Raw genomic sequence first — 17,496 nt, forward strand, 5'->3', positions numbered from 1 at the left:
AATGGTTCCGTGGCACAGGCCCTTATATTTGCTATTCAAGAAGCGCACAGCTGCTTGGTAATGCAAAGAGAGCAAGGCTGTGTGTTACTCGATATTCCGGAGGCGTATAACAACCGGTCATTCAGTATTCTGCTAGGCAAGACCAAAACACTCGGCATTCCAGGGTTGTGCTGTATCCCTCAATATTCCAAAGCTGTGAAGCAGTAAGTTTCACTCAGTATTCTTGGGTTCCATTGCAGGTGTTTAGGACTGGGAGAGAAATACCTTTTTACTTAACAAAACCCCTACATTTGGGCTTGAAAAAATCCTCATGTTTAGTTATAAAAGGTTTTCCCATCTCTCCTAGCAGAACACAGGCAGGAGAGGGCAAGTGAATTGCTTCCAAACAGCACTGAAGTACCAGCCGTCGAAGCTTTGGAAAAGTGAATGGCCATCCTTGCCTGGGCACAATGAAATGCCGAACTCACACTTTAGCTGGAATCTGACACCAAAAACTTGATACAGAGCAGAACCACAAGTGACAAAAGGCACAGATTGGACACTTGTCTGCTTCCCTCAAGTTTTGATGGGAAATGTAGGCAGCTTGGCGGAATGTTGGACAAGTGACAGTTGAAAAGTCCATTGGACAGCAGTCAGAGAGCCAAGCTGCAAGACCAGGATGCCTACATTTCCCATCAAAACTTGAGGGAAGCTGACAAGTGTCCAATCTGTGCCTTTTGTCACTTGTGGTTCTGCTCACAGAGACATGAGGGCATGAGGGACTAAATTGTATTTTTCTGGAGATTTGAGGAAATGATTCTTTGACCCACAAGGCAGAGAAACAGAGGAAATAAAAGCCCTTGGCATGGAGGGAGAAGGGTCCATTTTTATAGGTTCATTTTGGCTGATTCCGTCTGGACGGTGCTCTCACCCCAGGACTCCATCTTGATGGTTGCCATTGCCACGTGATGAAAAGAAAAAGCTGGCTGCCTAGACCAAGAACTTGAGTTAATGGGAAAGTTTTAGAAGACTGCAGCTCCTAAGCTTAAAGAGCCTCCCTTAGGACAAAGTAGCTAGGGCATGAAGAGAGTGAGGGATGGAGGGGACTGCATGTTTGCACCTTCCTTTTGTGTCTTGTGCTCAATCTATTGCAGAGATATTATGTGTTGACATTTTACTTTTAATCAATCCTTTACTGTTTTAAATGCTAGTGGTTGTTCTTCATGCCATATAAACCTCAGCACACACTATTAAAAACAGGTACCAGAGGAAGGTAGGTGGTCATTGGCTAAATCATTATTTTCCTGGGAGCGTGCATGTGCAGTTAGCCATCCCCACGGTAACTAGTCTCTGAGGAGGGGTAGACGCAAGTACTGGGCAGAGCCTTAGAATGGCAGGCAACACAAGAAGGAAAGCAGGAAGTTCTGGGCAATAACTAAAATAACCAGTTGGTGGCAGCATACCAAAGGAGAGGTGGAAAGAAACCCCCTCCAAGGGTTGGTCAAGCTGGGAGAGCAGCACATTGCTGAGAGGCTATTCAGGATGCTTGGTGGGCACCTAGATGTATCAGAGGGCTCAATGGAGCAGCACTCAAGGGTAGAGATGGGCATGAACAGCAATACAAACTAAAAAAAGCCACGAAGAGCCCAATCAGCTGTTCATGAACAAGCTGTTCCTGAGGCCCCGTTCTAAACAAACAGGTGGCCGTTGCAAGCCTAGTTTGTTTCTGTTCATTGCTGTTCGTCAAGCGAGACAATCTGGCACCTGCAATCAATTCCCTTGGCAACCGGAGGCAGGGACTGCCTGGACTCTGTCTGAACTCCTGCTGTTGCCCTGGAAACCCCAATCTAAGCCCAATTTAGTTTAATAGGCTGGTCTTCCTTTCAAGTGTGGAGCTCCAAATTTGTTACAAGGAAGCAAAGAGCAGGGGGGAGGGGGGCTCCCAGCTCTGGTTTTGCAGACAGTGAGGAAGAGACAGTTGCTATTGGCATTTTGAGAGAGAGGGAGGGAGAGTGCGTTGGAGCTTGAATTTTCTTTGTGTGTGGTGAGATAGGGATCTACCTCTTCAAGTTCCAGGGCTGCTGCCAGGCTCTGGGCCAAGCTATTATTTATTACTGGTACCTTTCCTGCTGCCTGTTCAGGTCAGGTTTCTGGGAGTGGTGCAGTAGGGATCTACCCCTTCAGGTTCCAGGGCTGCTGCCAGGCTCTGGGGCCAAGCTATTATTTATTACTGGTACCTTTCCGGCTGCCTGCTCAGGTCAGGTTTCTGGGAGTGGTGCAGTAAGGATCTACCCCTTCAGGTTCCAGGGCTGCTGCCAGGCTCTGGGGCCAAGCTATTATTTATTACTGGTACATTTCCTGCTGCCTGCTCAGGTAGGGTTTCTGAGAGTGGTATGGTAGGGGTCTTGATGGCTGGAGGAGAGCCTGCTGGCCCCACGAACAATGAACAATGAACATGTTCATGTACAGGTTATGTTAGTCAATGTTCATTGTTCATTGTTCGTGGATGGCAACGAACAACGAATTCCATGTTCATGGTTTTTTTCTGTTCATGCCCTTGTCTACTCATGGGTCAGTGGGGCCATTCTTCCACAAGGACCGTAATGCTGAAGATGGATTTTAGCTGCAATGAGAACATTTCCATGTTTGCATATCTGTCCTTAAGAAAAGGCAGAACCTGTGAAGTTAACTCAGAGAAAGAAATATCAGGAGGGGGAGGAATTCTAAAGAATCAGAAGAAAAGAACATTAAAAGCTAGAAAGAGACAATATATACTCCTGCAAAGTATTTCAAGATATTATCAGCGTTAGTATCACTATAAAATGCTGTGTAGTCTGTACATTCGAGAATCCTGTGGGCATTATTATTCTGTTTTTAGCGATGGAAGACCAGGAGAATGCAATGGATCCATGCCAGTCCGTTTGAAAGTATTAACACAATTGGATTTGAACCACAAGATTGAGAAATGGCTACTTGCTTTGAAGGCTTCAGAAATGGAATAGACAAATCCATAGAGGAGGAAAGGTCTACCGATGTCTGATAACCGGGTTAGCAGAGTGGAATTTCCATGTTTAGAGGCAGTATATCGCTTATTGCTAGTTTCTGGGACTCTTGTTAACTAATGCAGTTGATAGATAGTAGATTCATGACATGCAACAGAAAAGGCTTCTTTACATGATGCAGAATTAAAAGATGGAATTAATTGGCACAAGATGGAGTGACAGATGGTGTGGCTTAGATAATTTGAAAAGAATATTAGAAAAATTCATGGAAGAAAAGCTATCAGTGGCTATCATCCTCAATAACTGAATGAAGTAGGGATACAAAGATGTGTCATGTTGCATTTTCTGTCTATTAGTTTATTGTTTTTTCTTCATGTTTTCTGTTTCTTTTCCAGATTGATTGCAGTGTGACATTTCACTGATATTGTTTGCATTTTTTTTAAAAAAAATCTAGACACATTTTATGCATTAGCTATATGCATTGGGGACAAATTTCAATTCTTTTTTTATTGCATGCTTTATTGTTGTCAGGCACCTTAAGGACTCAAGCAGTCATAAACTTAAGGTATAAAAGTTTTAAGAAATACATTAAAATTATATAATGAATCTCATCAGTAATTCCACTCACATGATTTCAGGCTACCTATGTCCGTCACAGCAGCATGGGAAGGAACTTACCAGCTCTTACTTTGCTGAGGAAATGTTGGAGCCGCCCATTTGCCGTTAGGGATGCTGCAATTTTGCAACAGTCAAGTTCTCCAGGGGAATATGCTGTGGTCATCTCATACAACTGCTCACAGGCTGGGTCTTAGATCTGTCCAATTCGCTGTAGCCGCCCTCAGGGATCTGGTGGATGGTGGCATAACAGTTCTGCAGTGGACGTGGAGATGCTACTGGTAGGCAGTGGCACGGTAATGGAGGGGGAGGTATGAAGAATATGATCGCATTTATTGGGCCATTTGATGCATGCAGCAGATACAAGAGCACAATGCAAGAAGGGAAATCTTGTACTATGCTGTAGTATGCTATATGCAAGGAGTAGCCTGACCAAAAGAGACTGGCCCATTGTGGGCAGCCGTCCAGTTGTTGGTTAGCTGATTATGACTAGTGAGCAGGGAGTGAGCTTAGGTAGCATGTGTCGAAGCCTCTCAGTTTGCGGTATAAAAGAAGCATTTGTTAGTCTTCTCAATTCAGGGAGTGATCCAAGCTCAATTTGGATTGGCCACTACCCATGAGAACATAAACAGGATAATATGAGCTTCTAAGTCATGATGACCCCCAAATGCTTTGTTTTTCAGAAAGCACACACTTCTTCAATTTCTTCAGCTCGTAAACAAATACACAAATAAGTAACACAGGATTTTTCAGCCTGTTGTAATGGCTAGGGATGTTCTCCAAGAAAATTTTCATCATAGCTTTGGATCTGAGGTTGGGTGGGGTGGGGATTTTTACTGTGATTGCTTATTTCCAGTAGGACATTACCAGTTAGGATTCAAATCCATGTGAAGTTTCAGGACCGTTATTTTCAATGGGGAATGTGTAAGAGGGTCTAGGGCAGCTGTTTATTAAAAATAATAGCATGAAATTTGCACAGAATACAGTCCTGCCTCCAATCAACCCCCCCCCCCAGCAGATTGAACAAGGATGGTGATTTTACAGACCCCCAAAGTAAGTCTCTCTCCGCACAGCTGCATTGTTCTCTTTGCTAATTCCTAAAATGGCCCTCAAGCAGCAGCCAGCAGGAGACCTTCAGCCAGTCACCAACATTTAAAAAAACAAAGCCCTTTCTGCAATCATTTCACTTCCCTGCTCTTAGTGACTGACAGTTTTTTTACCTTTCCTCTGAAATCTGTGCATTTGCCATCCTCCCTTGTTGTAGTTTGTTTCCTTTCAGAAAATGAGGAAGGCTTCTGTTGCGCACACACACACATGTGCGCACGCATGCATGCACACACACAGTCCCATTCTGTCAGTTAGTTTTCAACAGGGTTGGAGTCACTGTTTTTCAATCAAATGACACCAAAAGTTCAGTGGAATTTCTTCTGTCTGTCCCTCAAAGAACCTCCATGTTTCAAGCAAATTGGACAAAGGGTTTGAAAAGTCTAAGGGACCATTAAACAAGCTCAGGCTGTCTACTTTCAGAGAGAGAAAAAATCTGTCTTTCCGAACCACAAATGAGAGGGGAAGGAGAATGTCAACTCTCTGCAGCTTGGGGTTGGCTGGGAATGCTCCATGCTCTCCCTTACAAATACCTGATGAGAAGAGAGAAATGCCATTGTGCAGGAAATCAGTGGAATAAATGAAAAACATATACTCATGCTGCATGGCTGGTAAATCTTGGAACTTGGGAGGAAAAATGGATATTCGGGGAGGCAATGTTTTGTTATCGCCAAGCATCTTGATTTGTGTTACAGTTCCAGAAAATCAAGGTAATGATTTGAAACAATGATTTTGGTGTATATTTTTTGCTCAGGAATTCCACTATGCACACCCCTAGTGACCCAGAAACTTTCTATTAGCCTTTGTCTACTTCAAGATTTTGAATCTAAAATGTCCCATCCTGTGTTTTGAACATGTCATATCATTTTCCTCTGCGGACAAAGAGTGAAAGAGTTTTTTTTTAAAAAAAATAACAATAATATATTATCAAGAGTGTTCTTAGGATTGCAGCCAAAGCTGCCTGACTTTCTCACCGAGATCCAAGGTAGATTACATACTACAAGTGAATACAATATAATCAATAGCTAGGACATTCACAGAGCAAAAATGCAATACTATCAACAGTTAGGGCATTCAGTGAAAACAGATAACAACAGGGCATGGTAGCTACAAATTTGAAAACTAGCATAAAGCCAAATACATAGATGAAACCTTTCTGAATAAAGCATAAGTAATTACCATGACATTCTTTATCAATGTGGAACTACCCATAGGAGAGTATCTACATCAGCAGACAGTACCTAATAGCCTAGTCTACAGTCTTTATCCCTTACCAAGGTTTCTTTTTATTTCTTATGACACAATCCTATAATCTGAGTAGAAAATCCTCCTGAATAATTCTTGCACAGTTTGCAGAAAGCCAAACTTGTAATTTATGGTAAGCAGAAACTTCAGGCTTAGGCTATCAGGCTGGGGATGCTTCTGAATTTTTTTCCAATAGGAATATCACTCATTTTCATTTTGATGTGTCCTGGGTTTTTGGGGGGGGGGGGTTGACATATCATTAGATATGCAGTTGGATATTTCTTTTGTAAATACATAATTACATATAACCTACACATAGCAACACACATGGAATATGTTCAGAACCAGGGCATTTTTTCTAGAAGAAGAGGTGATGGAACTTAGTGGTGGAACTCAGGACTGCACAATGATGTCACTTTGGGTCAGCTGGAACAAGAGGGGAGTTTTTTAAAGTTTAAATCGCCCTCGGTGAAAATGGTCACATGGCCAGTGGCCCCGCCCCCTGATCTCCAGACAGAGGAGAGTTTAGATTGCCCTCCACACCACTCAGCAGAGGGCAATCTAAGCTCCCCACTGTCTGGAGATCAGGGGGCAGGGCCACCGGTCATGTGACCATTTTCAAGAGGTGCCAGAACTCCGTTCCACCATGTTCCAGCTGGAAAAAGCCCTGTTCAGAACACATATCAAAATATGAACCAAAATATGATCCTTTTTGAGCCTGGGAGCATTTTTAGAATTTCGACATGTGGTGGTGGGCGCAATCACAAAATGGCCGCCACAGGAGATGGAGCCAATTAAAACATGGTTGCTGCAGGAGGTACAGCCACACACACAGAGGAAGTCTAAATGCAGAGGAGAAGAGGGATAATTTTAAAAAAAGACATTAGGAAAGAGGAGTGAAAGAATACAATTAGCTCTGCGATGGCAGCTGCTGCTCAAATAATGTTATTTTAATCTGCCCAGCCAATTGGATCTCGAGTGGCTAGTCATAAGGCCTGTGAGCAAGAGGCCTGCCTAGCCACATCCATTTTCTAAAATACTTGGGCACTGACCAGGAAAAGTGTCTATGGGTGCCATGATACCCATGGGTGCCACATTGGGGACACTGATCTAAACTGTGGGCACACTGAAACAGAGAGAAATTTACAGTGGGTCATTGGAAAGATGTATAAAGAACACTTGACAAAGTGAAACTATTGGGATTGCAATGAGTGACATTCATTCAACACTGGATCAAGCTGGCTTGTTTTGACTTGAAAGTTAAATTTAGAACCAACTCCTTCCCTGAATCTCTTTTGAGCTGTAATCTAAAGAGTTCTGTATTAATGTTCACAGTTTATACTAGGACAAATCCACTTTTTCCAACCCCTGAGCTTTTACAATAAGGGAAACCTTTTTCTGGCTGCTTAAGAATGCTTTGCCAGTGCCACTCTTCTCAGTAGAATTTTATGACACTTTTTTCCCCCAAATCAAATTTAAAAGCATAACTGAATGGAATTAAATTAATGCTGTCTGGTAACGTCAGCCTCGCCTGAGTTGCGGGTGGCAGCTTAGTTTCTAAACCACTCTTGTGACATTTCAGGACTTCCAGCTGCTTTCTAGAGTGGCTGGGCTGGTAGAGGGCAGGAGGAGATGAAGGCTGTGTGACTGGAGAAGCTAAAATGGAGAATTAATATGCAAGACTTAGGTATGCATGGAAGTGAATATGGTGATGAGTTTCATTTCTATTGATGGGTAAATCTTTGTCTCAATAAGGCATAGCTCATGGGCGGGGGGTGGGGAAGAGATTGGGCAATAGCGCAACAATAGAGCTCGTGCCTTGCATGAAGTAAATCCTGGTTTCTGCAGCACATGAAGTTAAAAAAGATCTCTGGAAGGAGTGATGGGAAAGTCATTTGTCCAAGAAATTGAAGATCTTCTGCCAGTAAAAACAGATATAATGGGGCTAAGTAGACCAGTCTTGGAATTAGCCCTACCTCAACCACAAATGTACAGCTGCTGTCAGAGGGGTTAGATGGTATTGGTGTAGACGGACCAATTTTTAAACTGAATATATCACAACAATGTAAACTCCTGTGACTAATTTGAGATGAATCAAGCCAAATGAGATGAAGTTTATCTCTTCCGGTCTCTTCGGGCACGACTGGAAGTTTACCTTCTTTATATAGAGGGAAGAATGCATATTGATAAACTGACAGAAGCCTGTATAGGAGGATACCATTCTCAACCATCCCGGTTCCACGTGTGGAACTTGTGATTATAATACTTACTCTTGGAGATATATTATATAGCCCTTGTATGAAATGTATTATGTAATGAATATATCTCTTTTTGAGAATTCATGTGTTTTGGTTACAAGGAAGGTAGATGTCTGCACAGTAAGATTGTTATAAAATTCTTTTGCACACATCCTGTATTGTTTCATTTAGCTCACAAGAGGTTAACTCCCTTCCCCCCTGCTCCTGATCCCAGCTGGATGAAGAAGGAATGGGCATTGCCTCCTACTCTGTGCCTGATTCTGGCTAGGTGAAGTGTGGGGGGGGGCAATGCCACCTGATCCATCCCTGATTCTGGAAGGTTGAATGACGGGGGGCATTGCCTCCTTCTCTGTGCCTGATCCCAGTTAGGTGAATGGCAGTAGGCATTGCCACCTGTTCCATTCCTGATCCCTGCCGGGTGAAGTTGGGGGCGGGTATTGCCTCCTGCTTTGTACTTGATACAGGCTGGTGAAGGGGGATTGGCATTGTCTCATGCTCCATGGCTGATCTTGGCCAGGTAAAGAGGGGCGAGCACTACCACCTGCTCTGCTACTGATCCTAGCTGGGTGAAGGCGGGGGGCAGGCATTGCCACCTGCTCTTCTCCTGAGCCCAGTGGGGTGAAGGCGGGGGCGGGCATTGCTGCCTGCTCCCAGCCTGGGCTTTCCATTGTGGCACACTCTCTGGAGGTCTGGCTGCCTCATCTGGGCTTCCCTCCATAGCTGCGCTCTCTGGTGGTGCACCAGGGTAGGAAGTGAGTTGTCTTGAATACACTTAGCATTTTATATAGTAGTATTGTACTACATTATATAATATATTATATACTATTTTGTGTTTATGTTGTATTTAATCTGTTTTCAGGAACCGTAATGTTACTTCAGACAGTGTGTGTGTGTGTGTTAGGATTGCCAGGTTCCAGGTGGTGCCTGGAGATCTTCCAGACGTACAACTGATCTCCAGGCCACAGAGATCAGTTCACCTGAAGAAAATGGCTGCTTTGGAGGGTGGACTCTATGGAATTATATCATGCTGAGGTCATTTTCTTCCTCAAATCCTGCCTTCTCCAGGCTTCATGCCCCAAATCTCCAGGAATTTCCCAACTTAGAGCTGGCAACCCTAGTTTGTTTGTGTGTGTCTGTGAATGAGGGGTATGATAGCACCATTAAGACATTACACAGAGGTAGAATCATACAGGTGAGATTAGGTAAGTGTCTGTTCTCCTAACTAGGCATTTTTATGAACATTCCCAAATGTGGAATGCTGGAAACATGTAATTCCTGAAGGTCCAATCTAAAGTGGTACAGTCCAGCAAGCACTGTAGTATGTGATCTGTCTGAGTGTTTTACTCAGTTCTGAGTAGAGATGAGCACGCACTAAATATGAACCAAAGTTAAGCACAAACCAGGCCGTGGTTCGTGGTTCGTGAACCAGTGGTTTGTCAGATCCCATTTCTGATGAACCACCACGAACTTTAGGCTCGTTTGTTTGGTTTGTTTTTTGGTTCGTCACTGCAGACAGCCTGGTGCCAATCAATCAGTTTCCTAGGCAACAGGGGATGGACTTCTTGCAGACCTTCTGCTGGCCTGGAAGTGAACTTCTGCTGACCTGGAAGATTTCTGGTCTTCTGCTACAGCCAGTCTACAGGCCCTCAGTCCTGTTGAAAATTGTGGGTGTTTTGGAATTTGAAAGCTAGGAAGTGGACACCACAACAAAATGGCTGCTATGGTGGTGGCGGTGGGAGTAATAAAATGGCTGCTATTGGGTTATGGGTTCAGTCAAAATGGATACCAAGCCCTCACTTAAGAGTGTTTTTCATCTATAATTTAATATTATAATTTCAACTCTTAAAGACTTCCTTTCACAAGGAAGGTTGCCAAGATTAAAACTCATATTTCTAGCATCTGAGTGGAGCCTTCTGGTTCCGAGTGGAACTCAGAAGAGGGATAAGGGGAGGATACAGCCGGCAGCACTAGATTATTGCTTTGTAGCTGGATAGTGGAGCAGAACTAAACATTTGTTTGGAGGCTCTAGGACTGGGACTTGGAGTGCTAATTTAAGATGTACACATTTTACAAAGAAAGAAATTAAAACTGGCCTTTTATCTTGCTTTTTAACAACTGGCTGAGAACAAACAATGGCCCAGCTTTTTTTTTCAGAAGAACAATGAGAAGAACAATGGGAAACTGGCACTTAATGTGGATATCTTCTCTCTTCTGAAAGTGATGTCATTGTGCTCTGCAGCAGGCATGTTCCTGCTCTTCCCAGGCAGGCATGATAGCATCACTTCCAGAAGTGAGGTCATTGCACCCATGGAGATCTCAGCTGTTGCGTGCTGGCTTGGGACGTTTCTTGCCTCCCGGGCCTGTTCCCCAGGGCCGTTCCTCCCCACTGGCCAGATAAGTGGTGGCAGGGGGAAGAGGCTGGGAGTGGGGGATCTCCTGCCCCCACTGGGTGATCTGGCAGCCCTAAAAGGTGCCATGTTGGGGATCACAGAGCCAGACACCACAGACACTTGGTACCTAGATGCGCTAGTTTGCTACAGTGGAATGCAAACAAACATTTCCAATTTACAAAAGAGGAGTGTTGATGGGCCAGAAATGTCTTCCAAAAGACCCCCCCCCCCAAATACCTTTCTTGAGCCATTCTGCTTCTATTCATTGCCTCTCTAGCAGCTGAGCTTGTATAAATAAGAGGAACCCATTTCACTTCCTACTAGCTATGTGAGTCAGATACCATGAAGCACTGGGGCCAAAAATTTGGGTGTAGTCAGCATAACAACATGGGGCACCATGAAACAGGATGACTAGCTTCCAGGTGATGGCTGGAATTCTCCCAGAATTATAACTTACCTCCAGATGACAAAGATCAGTTTTCCTGGAGAAAATGGCTCTTTTGGAGGACACACTCTATAGCATTATCCCTTGTCAAAGCCTATCCCCTCCCCAAACCCCACCCTCTCCAGGCTCCACCCCCTTAAATATCCAGGAATTCCTCAATGTGGAGCTGGTAACCCTACCATGTAGCTAATCAGAACTGTCCATGAGATAATGCCACAAAGTCAAAATTTATTTATTTATTTGTTTGTTTATTTGTTTGTTTATTTATTTGTGGTTCGCCTTTCTCGCTGAGCCTCAAGGCAGATTACACAATGTGAGATTAGTACAATCTGTATCAAGTACATTTGTGTACAGTATCAAGGACATTTCCATACAATGCCAAGAACATTTCCATAAACTATGCCATAGCGTAAATAAATACAAGTTTACAAAGACATAGGATCCAATATAGAGTTAAAGAAATGTTGAAACAGAACTCCTAGGACTGATATTAGACAACATGATGCATAGCTAGTACACAGGAGTACCTATCAAATTTAATAGCAATTCCTGCCCTCATGAAGCCCAGGGTAAAATTTGCATCCTGTTTTACAGCGGTTTTGAAGTATTACTGAACCTGCGAAGGGGAAGGAGGTAATTTTTGCAGAAAACTTCCTAGCAACTGACCCCTAGTCAGTGCCCCTCAGTGTTTTTCCATCTCCTCACATTTTTTAAAAGTAATCAAATTTCTGTGCACATGCATGTATTTTCTGTGTAAAGGGCCTGTAGAATCTATTGGGCAGAAGAGCACACAAAATAAATTTTGTTTTCTTCTGTTGTTGCCGCTGCAGATTTTCAAGCTAAGAGGCCTGGGAAGCTTATTGGAAATCGCACCCCCCCCCCTTTTCTGGCATATTAGTGCAGGCTTTACAAAGGTTTGTAATCCCTTTAGACAACAGTAGAAAGAGTATCTATTCCTGCCAATTCTTAAGCTTGGAACTGAATCCCCTAGTGACGGGCTCAGTCCTCTGTTAGGAAAGAGGAAAAGGTGTGAAGATAGCGACATCAATCACATTCAACAAGAGGGGAGGTTTAATCAAACTTTCCTTTTACATCTCTCTTCTTTATTTGAAAGTTGTTCACATCCCTCCCGCCCCTCCCCGCCGCCCCAAGACAAGAATATTCGGTATTAAAACCCTAGGGCAATATCTCTCCAAAATCTATACAGCTGTAAGAAGATAAGAAGGGGGAAAAAACACCCACCAAAATGTTCCCTCTCTGTGCCTTTGCAAGTTGCAGATGAGGATATAAAATCTCTAAGCCGGGGTAAGCTGCTCACTTCCTCCTGTCGCTCCTGCAGCACGCAGATCTGCTTAGCATTAATATTTCTCATGCCACAGCGAACGAAAGCCCGGGGGGCAGCTGACTCACTCTGTGGATTCTCCCCACCCCTTCCCTATCTTGTGAACTGCTGAGAAAATTCATACAAGATACATAGAAGGAGGAGAGGCAGGAGGATGTGGCTGAGGACTAGTTTTGTGCTGATGTTCATTCTGGTCAGAAGTGAACATGCAGAGAGGGGGTTAAGGTTAGAGATGGGCACGGACAGCAATACGAACCAAAAAAAAAGCCACAAACAGCCCAATCTGCTGTTCGCAAACAAGCTGTTCATGGGGCTGCATTCTAAATGAACAGGTGGTAATTGCAAGCCTCATTCATTGCTATTTGTTGCTGTTTGTCAAGCCAGACAGTCTGGCACCAACAATCAATTCCCATGGCAACTCAGGCAGGGATTGTCTGAACTCTGTCTGAACTCCTGCTGTTGACCTGGAAACCCCAATCTAAACCCAATTTAGCTTGATAGGCAAGTCTTCCTTCCAAGTGTGGACTGGCACTCCAAATTTGTTACAAGAGGAAAAGACCAGGGGGGAGGGTGCTCCCAGCTCTGGCTTTCAGGGAGAGTCAACTGCTGTTAGAGAAACAAGGTGAGTGCATTGGAGCTTGAATTTTCTTTGTGTGTGGTGGGATAGGGATCTACCCCTTCAGGTTCCAGGGCTGATGCCAGGCTCTGCGGTCAAGCTATTATTTATTATTGGTACATTTCCTGCTGCCTGCTCAGGTAGGGTTTCTGGGAGTGGTGCAATAGGGATCTTGATGGCTGGAGGAGAGCCTGCTGGCCCCCACGAACAACGAACAATGAACATGTTCATGACAGGATCATGTTCATCACTGTTCGTTGTTCATAGATGGCAATGGACAACGAACACCATATTCAGGTTTTTTTCTGTTTGTGCCCATGTCTAGTCAGGATGACATCTCCAACCTTTCTGCACGAAGAAGCTGTTCACAGTGCATGAACTGGAGACAGTGTTGTCAAGTGGTTAGGGCATCAGGATAGGATCTGGGAGGCCGTTTCAAATTCCTACTCTGCCATGGAAGCTTACTATGTGACCTTGGGCCAGACATACTCGTTCAGACTATTCTACTTCATAAGGTTGTTGGGAGAATAAAATAGAGATTTGTATGATGTAAGCTGTTTTGAGTCCCTATTGATGAGAAAGGCAGGGTATAAATGAAGTACATTAAAAAAAATACAAATGGACTAATAGGGCTGGCCTTCCCACATTCTGATAACCCTTTAATAATTGTTTTTAGAAATCTGTGAGAGGGTTTATGATGTCGGCATGATTCTTGTCTTTTATATACATCTGCTGCTGTTTCTTCCACAATTCAAGCACTGTCTCATTGAGCAGGAACCAATGTTCACGCACTCAAATACATAAAGTCTCTATGTGTATCATCGTGACTAGTTATTATTTGGGGGAAGAGATTGAACAGAAGGTCATGTGAAAACAACATCTAGAATGCATGGAGGTCAGGGAAGGGGGCAAGACCCCAATCTCCACCCTCCTCTAGACATTCATGGATCAACAAAATTAATGTTTAAACAGCACTGAAATCTGTGGTGTGAACATGTATACCTTGAATTCACTACAGGATCATAGGTATGCCCCTCTCAGCCCTTTATCTATAATGTGGGGGTGATAATACTGATCTACTTTAAAAGGCTAATGTAACATTTACTGATATAAGGAATGTGTAGCCCATTGAGCACTCAAAAAAGCACTACATAAATGCAAAACATGTTAATAGATGCTGATTTTTTACACTGAACTAAGCCAGGTCAAGGGAGACGGCTTCATCAGCATAGGTGAGCAAGGCATGTCTTCCCCCAGTTTGACACAGGCAGGGCCAGCGCCAGGTTTTCTGGTGCCTGAGGCCAGATACCTGCACCCGAGGGGCACCTTCAGTGGTGATGTCATCATGCAGGGCATGCCACTGCAAGCCGGCTCCCCCATTGGCAAGGCAGGCAGTTGAGATGGAACGCGGGTGGCCTCCCACCCTCCCGCTCAGTTGCTCCATGCCGCCCCAGCCACCTGCTGCACCTGGCACTCCACTACAATCACGTAGTGGAGTGCAAGTGGAGAGCAAGTGAACAGGGAGGAATACACGTGAGTCTGTTCACTTGCCATTCAAGTGTAATTCGTCACTTCTAGCTTGGCCCTTAGCTGCACTCTGCAAGACTTTTAATGATGTCACTTTCGGTTCAAACTGGAAGCAATGGGGTCTCAGTGGGGCCCATTCTTTAGTAATCAGCCTCCAAACATACCATTTTTGCTATGTGTTGGGCTGATTCCTAAAGAATCGGCCCCACTGAGACCCTTTGCTTTTTGTTTGAAACAAAAGTAACATCATTGTAAGCCCTGCAGCGTATCCATACACCTGTGGATCATCCATACACCTGCGGAGCATGCATACACCTACATTTTGCATCATGCTTTGGCTGGCCTCCTCACACCTCCCTTTCCCTCTAGTGATCAGGTAAGCAGTGATAGGGGGTGGCAACTGGGGGAGGAGGCTCCCCTGCTCCTAGTGGTGGGCTGGCAACCATAGCTCCCCAGTGATCCTTTTGGTGTGGAAGTTTAGGAGCCAGCAGTTCTCAAGGAGCTTGTCTACTAGAAACTCATTTTTTTCATTTAGCAAAGTCAATGCATAGCCGACTGCAGCTTCTTATTGTAATGTAGAGATCGCGGAGTCAAGACATGATGGAGGGGAGAAGAAGAGAGGTGATGTGTCTTGACAGGGGCCAAACGAGCAACATAATGAATATAAAAGCCACCCCTTTTGTGCTAATATATTCCCTCTGCATTCCACTCTCTTTTCTGGCAACTGTAAACAGCATTTGTCATCCACAATGGGCTACTTTTCATTATAAAACTGATGTGGAAACTACATTTTTATTTCACGTCCATCAGCGTCACTTGGGGAGGAAGCAGAAGACGGGGGGGGGGGGGAGATGCATGGGAGAGGCAAGAGAAGGATTTGGGACACGGTTTGCATGTGGAAGATTAGAGATCAGTCATAAGCCTGTCCCCCCTGACAGACAATGGCCTCACTGGTTCATTAATTCCCACCGAGCCCACGATGATGTATCTGCAACTGAGCCATCCATTTCTTTATTAAAAAAACCCTTTAATTTGCACATGGTTTAATGCATTCATTTAGCTCCTAAGAGGTGAAATAGCAAATTAACAGTCGTTCGGAAAACAACCCAATTTAACCATGAACTTCATTAAAAACAAGATTATTATATATTCATTGGAATGATTTAGGTCCTATCTTTTGATCAAATGATCTCCAAGATAGCTTTACAACAGGTTTCATTTTAACGGGCTGTATCCAACCATGCAGTTCCTCTGACAGAATGTTTGCAAAAGAGAGGGTGGAAATTTGTGCTGATTCCCCCCTCCTATTATAGACCCCCACTTTGCCCCCTATATTGCTTCTGAAGGAGGCACTGATCTCCATCAACAAAAACTATCTCCATCAAAAACTATAGAATTATAGTTCTGGGTATATGATGATAATCCTTGTTAAAGAGAATCCATTTTTATGTCTCTGCAGTGGAACACATGTTTTGCATGCATAAAATTCCATGTTCAGTCCTTGTCAATTCCTAGATAAAGGGTTATAGATATCAGATGTTGGGGAAACTCTTCTTTGCCACTGCCAGCCATAGTACTGAACTAGATGGATCAATAGACTGATTTGGTATAAGGCAGATTTGTATGTCCAGATGTCCCTTTCCACTCTTCTAATCTCAGTGGTTGCTTGGTTGGAAACTATGATGCTCACAGCCAAGTCCTAGGCAAGTTTATTCAGAAATGTCACATTGATCCCCCCTCCCCCTCAGTTATCCAAACATAAAAAAGAAAGGCAGTTTCAATATCCTGGTAGTAAGAGCACAGCTTCAATTTCCAGTGCCATCACTTATAATGAGAAAAAGCAACTGTGATATTATGCCCTAGCCACTTTATAAAACTGAGCCCTCCCCCAAATGCCCCCACCCATTTTCATCTTTAAGTCTTCAAGCTGAGATTTTATTAGAATTTTAAATATAAAGGGACTGAATCTTCTTGTAAACAAACCAAATCCCAGCCTCACCAAATAGACATTGCTGACTGTATGTCCATAAATCCTCAACTAGTGTTAGTGGGAATTAACAGATAAAGATGTCACTAAATTTTGTAATAAGCCAGTTTGAAGTATGAATTTGGTGCACTCATAAAGCAGACTGATGTTTTATATCAAATCATTTCCTCCCTGCCCCCCTCCTGATAGTTCTTCTCCAGCTCGGATCTGCAAGTAGGGAAGATATGAAATTTGTCATCCCTGCTGTTTTGGCCCCCAAATCCCCACGATTCTCTATTTTCATGAAATTATCTGGAACTCCTTCACCCGCTGTAAAACATGCATTTTCCAGCATTGCTTTGTCATCAATAAATCACCATTATACATATATATGTAAAAATGGCAAACATTGTACATATAAATATGTGATGACTTGTGTATAAATAAAGACCATGCAGCGTGTCTGCATTACACAGACCAATCTATAAAACCAACAGTGGGAGATGGAACCCTGAAACTATTGATAAAAATAGAATCCAATATAGAAAGAAAATATTTGCTTGTTGCTGTGCTGCAGCAGCAGCCCAGGCACCAAGGACACATGGAAATGGAGCTTTCCCAGGATACCTGAAGCACATTATTGGAAGTGTGGCGCCTGTGGAAACAAGTGGATTATCAATGTTTTAAAATAAATGGTCCAAATTGGTCTTAATCTTAAGCAAAGTTTTCCAATTCATTTTTTTTCAGGCAGTAGATAGGAGTAATTTGGTTTACTAAAAGTAATTCCAAATCATGTAATTGGGGAGGAGGAGAAGGAAGTGATGGTGATTGACCCATCAATAATTTTAAAGAACTATCCAAAAGGAAGAGATGAATTTCTCCTCTGAACCTGAAGTAGATCTATAAGTTGCTGGGATGGGAACCCTCCTAAGAACTATAAGTATGCTGGTCTGAGCTTCTTAGAAAAAGGACACAGTTAAAATATACTCTAATAAAAAACAATACAT

The sequence above is a fragment of the Eublepharis macularius genome, chromosome 14 (genome assembly GCF_028583425.1).
Source record: "Eublepharis macularius isolate TG4126 chromosome 14, MPM_Emac_v1.0, whole genome shotgun sequence".
Lineage (NCBI taxonomy): Eukaryota > Metazoa > Chordata > Lepidosauria > Squamata > Eublepharidae > Eublepharis > Eublepharis macularius.